Genomic DNA, 11,237 nt, shown 5'->3' with positions numbered 1-11,237 from the left:
TCAGAAAATGCCTCCGAGTTTTCAAAGGATCTTTGTACTATGATGGTTTCATCAAATATTCCATTACATAAAGTAGATACACCCAGTTTCCGAAACTTCCTCGAAAAATATACAACTCATCCCATTCCGACCGAATCCACGTTAAGAAAGAACTATCTCACTTCCTGCTACGATGTTTCCACCAATAAACTAAGAAACTGTGTCGGAAATAATAAAATATGGGTGTCTATCGACGAAACTGCCGACGTAAGTGGTAGATTTGTAGCAAATGTTGTTTTTGGTATACTGAAAGATGACTAGCCTCGAGATATATTCCTATTGGCATGTGAGGTGTTGGCAAAAGTGAATGATTCTTCCATTGCTGCTGTTTTCGACAATGCGATGAATTTGCTGTGGCCAAATAAGGTAGAACGAGAGAATGTGCTCCTCTTCTTAACGGATGCCGCTCCATATATGGTAAAGGCAGCAAAGGGACTTCAGGTACTGTATCCCAAAATGATTCATGCAACGTGTCTCGCACATGCTCTGCATAGGGTAGCAGGAGAGGTGCGAGAGAACTACTTTGATGTAGATAAATTAATAGCAAATATTTATTTCCTTATTTTTTGTGGGCCATTCTGTCATATTTTGCCATTTTTAGGGCATAAATGCATGCATATTTTCAAAGCTTTTAGGTCACAGAAATCCCAGCCCTACTGATAACAATCCCCTATGGAAATTGCGGTTGCGTTGCGGTTGTCAGTTTCCTTGGTGTGCCTTCGCCCTTTTAAGTGTTCCGGAATATTAACGTCATAGCATACCACCAGTCAACGAGCATGACAAGAAGTTGCATTTTCAAAATTGCCCACACAGGTCTCATCTGTGAACTGCTACACTCAATTGACATTTGCATCAAGAAGTGAATTAAGAACTGGAATATCCCTTTTTCCATCTTGGGAGTCAAGTCACAAAAACTATGGTGTTAAGATTTACCGCTGAGCTAACCCAGTCGGTTGTGTTCATTTGAAAGTTTCACGAGTCGTTATCAGACCGTAACATGAGACAGAATCTTTGACATTATCGCGTCACATCGGGCGGACGTGCAAGTTACCATGGCCACGGCCATTTGTAATGCTGCCATATTGGAAAAAAAATGAAGGTTGTGAAAATGTTTAGCCTTTCATAAATTAATTTATATTCTTCCTCACCTGTTAGGTATTATGTTATCTTGTGTGTTCATATTCACAGTTGACTTCGGAAACACTTTTGCTGGCTTTTAAAAAGATCGGCGTTAGTACTTAAGTTCCACTTACGTCGAAATCTGTATCGTGGTTTTTTGGAGTATAAACACGCTGAAAGACTAAGAAACCTCCGTCATGCATGGGATTGTTTCTAATCACATAATGAAATCCAGTAGACAGATAAATTGAATCCCCTCATAAAGGGCAGTTTTCATTACTAATTCACTCCTACCCCCGACACTCATGTCTTTATATAGAACATTAACTGTTCGAAAGGATCTGAGTAAGAATAAGAATAAAACAAATTTTTGTGCTTTATCCTGCTGCGTAGGGGAGTGACATATGGGTTATTTTACCACGCTTTGAATATCTGGATTATACGTATAGGCACGTATAGTGCCTAATTGTAGGATGACTGAATAACGAATTGGAAAGGATTTGGAAAGAAACTTTCTTGGCCTAAAAACAAATTCCGTGGCGTTTAGTCGCAAGCGAACTATACCGGCAGAGCGATCGCCGCTTGTCGGCGAAGTTAGTGCCAACTTTAGCGGATAGAAGATGTCACGTGGTCAGCGCGACGGATCCCCACGGCCGTTAATCTTCGGTTTTCTAGACCGGAGCCGCCATTTCATTGAAATAGCTTCTCAATTATCCTCACGAAGGTGAGTGGACCCCGTTCCAGACCCACCACTTCTCAGAAAGCGCCGGGAATCGAACCCGGGACCTCTGGATCTGTAGCCAGGAACCCTGACCACTAGACCACAGAGGTATTATACCGGAATTTGCCTGGGGCACTGAAGAAGTCTACAAAAAAACTTAGGATATCCGTTGTTCAGCCGAGACTCGGACCCAGCAGTATCCGAATACAAGTTCAGAGCATCGCAGCGCCCCGTTCTACACGAGGCTGCTGTGCTTATTAGTAAGGTAATGTATCAGCGATGTTCTAAGAAGTAGGTGACATAAAGAGACGAAAGTGCGTGTGATTGCATGACTCGTTTATTTTGCTGATGTTTGCTAATCATGTTATTCGATCTGTCCTAATAAGGTAAAGCTATCCCTGTAACCGGCCGTGGAGGCCCATAGGGTTGTGAGACGTCGAGGCTCCCACGTTTTCCAGACAATGGGCTGATAGATGGCGGTGAGGTTGTGAGGTTGCCGACCTTAATCCCCCCTCCCCCCCCAGGAAGATTCCTGGTACTCATTTCTGTTGGAGGCTGAGTCGACCCCAGGGCCATAGTGCGGCTGGAAGCATCAGGTCAATTGAAAAAATCCTGTCACCTCATCAGGAATCGAACCCGCGACCTTCCGGCTTGTAGCGTAGTGCCTTACACAACTACGCTACCGCGTGCCCTTTTGTCTTAATAATAAACGCAGTAGAACTTAATGTCTCCTGAATGTTTTATGGTCGGGTGTACTATGAAGATTGCCAATCACAGTGGTCGTGTGAGCTAAGGCATGAGCTGCCTTCGCCCGTCCAAGCGCTGGCATCGAATCCCACTCAAGGCATAGATATCTGTGTTTGTGTAGGTAGCGGCCTTGCGATGGGATGATCCCCCGTCCACGGAGTCCTACCGAGTGTCCTGCTTTTAAGAAACTGAAGTAAAAACAAAGCGTTTCACGGATGCCCTATGGTCCAAAGTGGTAGCAACAGGAGAGGGGTTAAGGGGGGGTTACTATGAAGATTGCGTGCGGAAACATTCTAGACTCGTCTTACGGATATTCATGGGGAAAGAGCCCCCGGCACCCATTGACTAAAGGGCTGGATAGGCTTTTTCTTGTCAGCGTGAACGCTGTTCAGAGGAGGAAAATTATTTTCCCTTGTTGGTAGTGCATCCCCAATTACTCGGTCGTTTTAATCTGTAGCCTGGTCGCTATACCTACCGAGGCGTCGCGACTCCACTATCGAAAACTGTTTAAAATGTTAAGTTTGAAATGAAATTTAAATGTTTCTAATATAGAACATCGGAATAAAAAGTCGACATTTTAATACCATGTATCTGTTTATAGTGCGACTGTGGAAAATTCTATGAAGTTTAAGTTCAGCCTTTTTGTAAATGTTTTTAGACCGATATTCAAGTCTGTGTATCTATGTCTCTACAGCCCTCTGTTGAGCCTTGGTCGCTTCTTCAGTTTCTTGATCTTGTTTACACAGTAGAACTCCTTGGACGTCCCAAGGCCGCTACCTGCGCACAGGACAGCACAAAAACATAATAAACGCACACAGACATTCATGCCTCAAGTGAGATTCGAACCCACGGTCGGAGTGTATGAGGGGGCGAAGACAGTTCATGCCCTAGACCGCGCGGCCAGTGTAATCGCCCGGTATTGTAGTCGCCCAACTGTTTTCTGTGTACGTCACATCTTCTCAATACTGGTTGCTACTTACTTAAGGAGCTGAGCCCTTCTTGAGGAGAAGCCAATTCTGCAGCTACTCAAGAATTTCCCAGCATATTATGGAACCCGAAGTTTCATTACCATGTTCACAAGAGCCCTCCACTGGTCCATATCCTGAGCCAGATCATTCCAATCCCTACCTTCCAATTCTACCTCTCTAAGATCCATTTTCATATTGTCCACCCACCTATGCCTTGGTCTTCCCAGTGGTCTCTTTCCTTCTAGCTTTCCCACCAATATTCTATATGCATTCCTCCTCTCCCCCACTCGTGCTACATGGCCTGCCTACCTCATCCGCCTTGACTTGATCATTCTAATTTTACTTGGAGAAGAGTACAAGTTATGAAGCTCCTCATTATGCAGTTTTCTGCAACCTCCTGTCACTTCACCTCTCTTTGGTCCAAATATTGTCCTCAACACCCTGCTCTCAAACACCCTCAGTCTATGTTCCTCACTTAATGTCAGAGACAAAGTTTCATACCCATACAGAACCACAGGCAAAATTATATTTTTGTATATTCTATTTTTTTTATATCTGTTTTTGGACAGCAGAGAAGAAGGTTCTGAACGGAAACATCATCAATAGAATATTTTTTTTTCTGTTTGCAAAATACGATTGGAGCCAGAGTCCCCATACAGAAGATGTCACCCTCCTTGGTACTGGTACTGACTAAAACCCAACGAGCGGTGCTCGATTAACGCATCACGTGACACACAAACGTAGCGTTCCATTGTGCGTACGCTTTTATGTCCAGTACGTGTAGAGAAAGTGTTAACAGGCTAGTGTGCACCATATGAATCGATAAAAGTTTTCTAAAATTAGTTACTGCGTGAAACAAATCTACAGCCTAATTCTGGGAGCTGGGATAACTTAGTCACTGTATTAACTAGGTTCTATCTGGCCCATTTTGGAAAGGCCCCAGAGAGTTTATTTTTTTTTTAATTTCGTGTTACTGTGACTAAAATTTATATCTTCTATGATATAATGAAAGTCAACCGATGTTTCGGAGAAACATCGCTTCCATCTTCATGGTCGAAAAATAAGCCAAACAATATACCATCATAAACAGGCAGAACTGGTTCATGTTGGTTTCTTGTTAGGCTTACTCTTTGACGCTGAAGATGGAGGTGATATGTACTTCCGAAATGTCAGTTAATTTTCACTGGACTGTACAGTGTTATATACCAGAAGATAGAACTCTTCTATCCACCGCTGTGAAAAACTTATATGCAGAAATTGTGCCAAGGTTTTTAGAACATTTATACGTTTCTAACTGGGTAGGGGCAACGGTATTCAGCCAGTGGTTCAGAATTGAAAGCGTGAGGATTCAATTACGTATCCTTGGGAATGCTAAGTGCTTGCCTCGGACTCCGGAGCTACTCTTAATTGTCAAGTCAAAGTCACATTGCGACTGACGTCAGTCAGTAAGTCTTGGTATCGAGCTGTTTGACAGTTACGGTGTTGTTTCCGTGGGGCGCCCTCTCTGACGAGAGGACGATTTGTCTTTTTTATATGCTGCTGGTTGACTCAGACTAACAGAAATTAGTACCTTCCTGGGGGTAAAGGGCGGCAGGCGTGTAAGGCTGACAACCTCACCGCCATCTGCGAGCCGACTGTCTTAGAAAATGTGGTAGCCTCGACGTCTCACAACCCTATGGGTGCCCACGGCCTGTTGCAAGGATAGCTTTACCTTTTTACTGTAGCTACAATATTGAGTCTACTTTTCGCAGTCTAACTCCGTTTTACTCCTTTGTACTCCGTCAATTCTCATTCCACTGACCCACTGCTCACTTGGAATTCCGCGTCATATAGCCTCACAGCGGACTCTACGGAAAACACCGCCTGTCAGCAATTCATAGGTGTGTTTACCGTTCCGTTGCCTATAAATGGACGTCCCATTCCACGGTACGCTTCTGCGGGAACGTGTTGCGACCGTTGCCTATCGATGGGTGTGGCGCGGGCCATATATAAAACAATTCTTGCAATATGTTTTCTATTGTTGCGTGCGCGTATATCGGCCGTTGCTTATAAATGGTCTACATGTCACAATATTAACAGACAGAAGTACGTTATTAGGAGAACAACTGAACTGCGCTGGATGCGAGTGAAGTAGCAGAATTTGTTGTCGATTCATCACAAGGCCAACCACTCATACGTACAGGCTGTACTGCATAGGAAAGTACATTAATTTTATGTTTTTATCTCATTCTGTATACTCGTAGTGACTAGGCTATAGATTGGAAACCGAGAAATCTGTGTCGATTCCCGACAGAGGCAAGAGATTTTTCTCTTTTCCGCAGCGTCCAGCTGGAAGCCCCCCCCCCCATCCAGTTCGGTACTGGGGCGCACTCTTTTTAAAATATTTTATGGGATGAGATTTGAGACACACTCTAAACAAAGTCATTCCTAAAGTAGATGATGGGTGGATTGAAATGTAGGATAGAATTCGGTAGGTGTGGGGTAGAATTTTAGTCTGGGGGTTCGATGCGCTGCCCTCCTGAAGACTGAGGCCAGACTCCCCGCCCCCGAACATTGCAGCTGTAGCGTGGATCAATATCGCACCGCGCCTGGTCTGGGTAACGGCACGAGGACCCTGTGATGCTCCCGTGGTCAGCGGATGGATGGGTGGATGGATCATGATGCTCTGTGCACGAGAAAGCTGATGTGGCTCACTCAGAGATTCGGGGTTTGATTCATGGCGAAGGCAGAGATTTTTTCCTTCTGCACAGCGCCATGTCGGCTCTGGGCCCCATCCAATATCCTCTCCAGTGGCTACCAGGGATTCTTTTCCCAGGGGAGAGGTCAGAGAAAACCCAAAGAAACTCTTAGTCAGGATATCAGGTCCCTATCAGGCTGTACGGTGACAGCAGGGACCTAAATAGCTTCTCAGCCTCTCTCCACCCACAGTAAGCTATAGAATGTTCCTGTACAGTCACGAAAAGTGCAGTTCTGCACACTGTTGCAGGTCCCTATCAGGCTGTACGGTGACAGCAGGAACCTAAATAGCTTTACAGCCTCTCTACACCTACAGTAAGCTATAAAATGTTCCTGTACCGTCACGGAACTATTTGTGAACATCGGCTGCAGGTATATTTTTCTCAAACGCCTGTATGAAATCTTACTGACTTGCCAAAACCGTGAGGTTAGACAGTGAAATATGGTCTCCAGTCCTGTGGGATTCGGAACCAAGAATCGCTGTGCTGGTGGGGACCAGCAGCAACTTCGCAGGCAGTCAAAACCGTGCGTAAATATAATTATATTTCTAGTAATTCTTGAGTACCCGGTGACGCCCCTCAGAGTACATCGTGACTCACAGTTCGAGTTATCACGATACAATGAACAGTTAACAAAATTAAAATTTTGTCATTGCAGTGTGATCAGTTTCTGACAATGGATTTCTGTCAGAAATGCGTAGCTTGGTGTCGCCTGCAAATGAACGTCAAGGCCTGTGAGCTATGTAGAATCCGCAAAGGAAGCTTATGATAAATACGTGAAAATTTTCCTCTGTTCCAGCAGACAAGGCTGGCTTTGTCAGTGCCTTGTCACCGGCATGATACACAGCAGTACTGCAGGAAGATAACTTGTTACAGAGCGGTATTACAGTGTTCTGATATATGAAATTGATAACTAACGCTTTGGAGGAAAAATTCAACCCCGAAGACGGAGGTAGCAGGTTTCTCCGAAAAATTCGTTCATGTCTATTTTTTTATTATTATTTTATTGCTAGTGGGATGGGACTAAGTCCCTGTACTGCGGCCACTTCTGGTCTATTGCACCAGCCCCAGATGATAGGTGAGGGTGATTGTGGAGCAATTGGTGGAACGAAGATTGGCAGGGGAAACCGAAGTACTCGGAGAAAACCTGCCCCAGCGCCACTTTGTCCACCACAAATCCCACTTGACCTCCGGGAAAAGAGCCCCCGGTATCCATTGAATGGGTGGGTCCCAGAACCGGTTTGGACGAAGTTGAGAAAAATCTTGCCCGTACTGGGACTCGAACTCCGACCCTCGCTCGTCCAGCCGGTAGCTAGTCACTATACCGACAATAAAGGTTCGTTAAATTAACCGAGAGAGAGCAGTGACGAAGAAGCCGTGACCGTCATTTTATTGTTAATTTCAGCAGCAGAGCCGAAAAGATTGATTTACGGGTGTAAGTTGCGTAACGGTGTTTGGGCGCACCTGGCGTCACCTGCTTTCGCAAGAGAGGCGTGGCGTGGCGCGGCGCGGCGCGTCTTTGTGCTGCCGCACGGCTTAAGTGATGATAATGTGTGAATTACAGGGCGTTGACGGAACTTGCTGCAATGCAATATTCCGTGGTGTTGCGCACTAATCCGTCAACAGTTTAATCGCCCGAAAGGAATTAAGAACTAACAGATAACATGTATTATACTTGTACGAGTGCTTGAATGTTGATGTATTAATCCCTTAAAGCAGTGCATCTTAAGCATGAGCACCAGTTATTATCATGAGTAATAAATAAGTTTTCTGTTGAAAAATATTTTCCCACTTTTGAAACGAATTTCTTTTATGCCTAAATTCGTTAGCGTTTTCTACGAGGGAGAGTCAGTAAATAGGTCAAAAATGAAAGTAATGGACGTAATAGGTTATCTATGTGTATCACCAGGTAACAGCACTGTCCGCGTTGATGACAGTGTGGGTAGCAGACGCGCATGCGCATGTTCATAGGAAGGTTTCAGTAGTCAAAATGGCGACATTTCTCGAGGCGTGTAATACCGAAGAGCAGCGTTCTGTTGTGCGTTTTTGTGGGTAAAAGGACTCAGCACTGAGGATATTCGGAAAGAAATGTTTCCTGTTTACGGCGGAAAGTGTTTGTCGCGTAAAGCGGTTCAAAACTGTTTGGCAGACGTTTCGGTTATGACGAAGAGGTAGAAACGGAGGTGGGGAAGTGGCTGATATTACAGTCGAAAAAAATCTATGCTGCGGGTTTCGACGCAGTGATAAAATGATGGGAAAATGCATCAGTGTTGGTGGAGGATATGTCGAGAAATAAATTTGTTTTTTCAGGTTCGGATGTCATATGTTTTACGTTTTATAACCATTTGTGACATGTTTACTGACGCTCCTTCCCACGAGGTTGTTTTGTGGGTCTGTGCGATATGGTTACAAGCCTTGAAAAACATGTACCACAACTGACAGACAGACGAGAATGTTTAGTATTCCGAACAACAGTCACGTGACCTTGCTATTCAGTTGGCCACTGTTAAAATAATGACATCGCGTTTTGCTGTAAATTATGAGTTGATGCTGTCTTCATAATTCATTTACTTTATAAAAAGTTATATATTTAAGCCATGTGACCACAAAATATTTTTAACTTTTAAATGCAGCCACAGGAAATGTTTGCTTGGGAACCGCAGCTGCACGAGGCGGGATAGTTCATTATTAGTATTATTATTATAAGGGCACGCGATAGCGTAGTTGGTTGAGGTACTATGCTACAAGCCGGAAGGTCGTGGGATCGAATCCCGATGAGATGGATTTTTTCAATTTACCTAATCCTTCCAGCCGCACTATGGCCCTGGAGTCGACTCAGCCTCTAACAGAAATGAGTACCAGGAATCTTCCTGGGGGTAAAGGGTGGCCGGCGCGTAAGGCCAGAGACACTACGTTGTTAACATTTCGAACATGTTTCGGCACGACATACCGCTAGGCTGTATGTTACGAAATACAGTGTCGAAACAATGTAGTCAGCCCACAGTAGTAACCTGTAGAGATGAAAAAGCATCGTTAAATAACACTGCACGACATATTTTGACTTGTTTCGATAACATATACGAATAGGCCATTATTTGACCTAATCGGGTACGCTGAGACAGCTTTTTGTGTCTGCAAGGCGTGTGGAAAATGCGTACTGCTTATCACGCAATTTGAAACAATGACATTACTTAAACGAGGAAATTTAATTCACCCATCGAACGTTATGCTATAACATGACGGTAAAAATTCGCAAGAATATTAACAGGAAGTATGAACATATAAAATAACGCTGTTTTGGCTCACAGTTCATTACCATCACGCTTTAGACCGTGCTTAATTAAAAAATTAAATTCGCATAGTGGGGGGTAGAGTCCAGCTGCGTCCACTCGGCACCTCGGTTACCGATCGGCCTATTGTACCTGCCCCGGGTGATTATGATGATGGAGAATTTGGTGATATGAAAATTGACAGGGGAAACCGAAGTACTCGGAGAAAACCTGCCCGAGCGCTACTTCGTCCACCACAAATCCCACTTGACCGAACCTGGGCCGCCGCTGTGGGAAGTCAGTGACCGCTTGAGCTATGGCGCGGCCTAGGCCGTACTTGGTATGTTCCGACCTCTTTGAAGAGTGCGTTGGCCCCTCCGGATTTACTGTGGTCACCATATGTTCTTTCGTCTTTTGGGGTCATGTGTTTAAAAAGCTCTTCGGAATTCGTCTCTCTTCAAGTCGTGTAATGTGACATTTCAATATCTTCGAATGGAAAGTGGACAAATTCCGAAGAAAGTTCAGTACACAAAACTGTGACTCGATGCTGATTTGTTTTCTGTACAGATCTGGAATTAGCGTGTCAGAATTAAACAAGAAATTTTTCTTTCGCGTTGCGATAATCTACTTGATAAGTGAAATCTTAAAACTGTGTCGTTATGTTGTTTAGATGGGAGAATATACGACGCCTCCCCGCTCCACCCCTCGAATTTCAGATGTATTTCCCTTCAACTTACCGTTAATGTAACGTGACTTTCCGTTGATGTTAGTAAGAATCCAATATGCTGATAGATCGTTACCCCAGACGAACAGTTTCTACACTGAAGTGGGTAGCAAGTGAGCTGTCGCTGTGTTGTGACGTTGCTTCCGCTCCCTGTACTGATACACATCACATCGAGGCGGAAGGAAGGTGTGCACAAAAGGGCCGACATGCGAGCGCATTGTTTTCCAAGGATTCAATTGGATTCTGGAATCCTGTAATATACAGAAAAAAAAACTGTCCCTGTAACAGGCCGTGGGGGCCCATAGGGTTGTGAGACGTCGAGGCTCCCACATTTTCTAGACTGCTCACAGATGGCGTTCAGGTTGTCAGCCTTACGCGCCGGTCGTCCTTTGCACCCATGAAGATTCCTGGTACTCATTTCTGTTAGAGGCTTAGTCGACCCGAGGGACACACTGTGGCTGGAAGGATTCGGTCAGTTGAAAAATTCAGTGACATCGGGAATCGAACCCGCGATCTTCAGGCTTGTAACATAGTGCCTCAGCACCTACGCTACCGCGTGCCCCCCTATAATACTGTGTTGTGTATTAGTGACTAATAACGCGGGTTCTGGATTGGATGAACGAGTTTATTTACTTCTTATATACACACCACCAGCAATTACATGTAATTATAGCGCTATCGCTGTTTGTACACTTTATAATTCAGTGTTGCACATTAGTCGTCTCCTGATAACGCAATTAAAACACAGGAGCCATAACGGTCTCGCTGAATTACAAACTCGAGATATTACACATAAAATCTTCTCTTCACAGCCGCGCTCTTGTAAATTACACTGCACTGCACTGCACAGCACTAATCAAAGCAACACACAAGTACAGAAGAGAGAGAGAGAGAAGTGGTGGTGGTAGTGAGACA

At 44.5% G+C, this 11,237-nt stretch overlaps 2 protein-coding genes across 3 annotated transcripts in view; one reads left to right on the top strand and one right to left on the bottom strand.

Annotated features, from left to right (window-relative positions):
- Window positions 1-11,237, top strand: part of LOC111867330 (glycogen phosphorylase) — a 127,288-nt gene that overhangs the window by 9,435 nt on the left and 106,616 nt on the right. The gene's annotated exons all lie outside the window — the stretch shown is intronic.
- Window positions 1-11,237, bottom strand: part of LOC111867329 (serine palmitoyltransferase 2) — a gene marked incomplete at its 3' end in the record, with an annotated part of 39,377 nt that overhangs the window by 25,080 nt on the left and 3,060 nt on the right. Inside the window, 1 exon segment of one of the 2 annotated variants that reach the window (XM_023857085.2) lies at window positions 10,336-10,414. 2 annotated transcript variants of the gene reach the window in all.

The sequence above is a fragment of the Cryptotermes secundus genome, unplaced genomic scaffold (genome assembly GCF_002891405.2).
Source record: "Cryptotermes secundus unplaced genomic scaffold, Csec_1.0 scaffold2387, whole genome shotgun sequence".
NCBI classification, from domain to species: domain Eukaryota; kingdom Metazoa; phylum Arthropoda; class Insecta; order Blattodea; family Kalotermitidae; genus Cryptotermes; species Cryptotermes secundus.
This window is presented reverse-complemented; position numbering and strand designations above follow the sequence as displayed.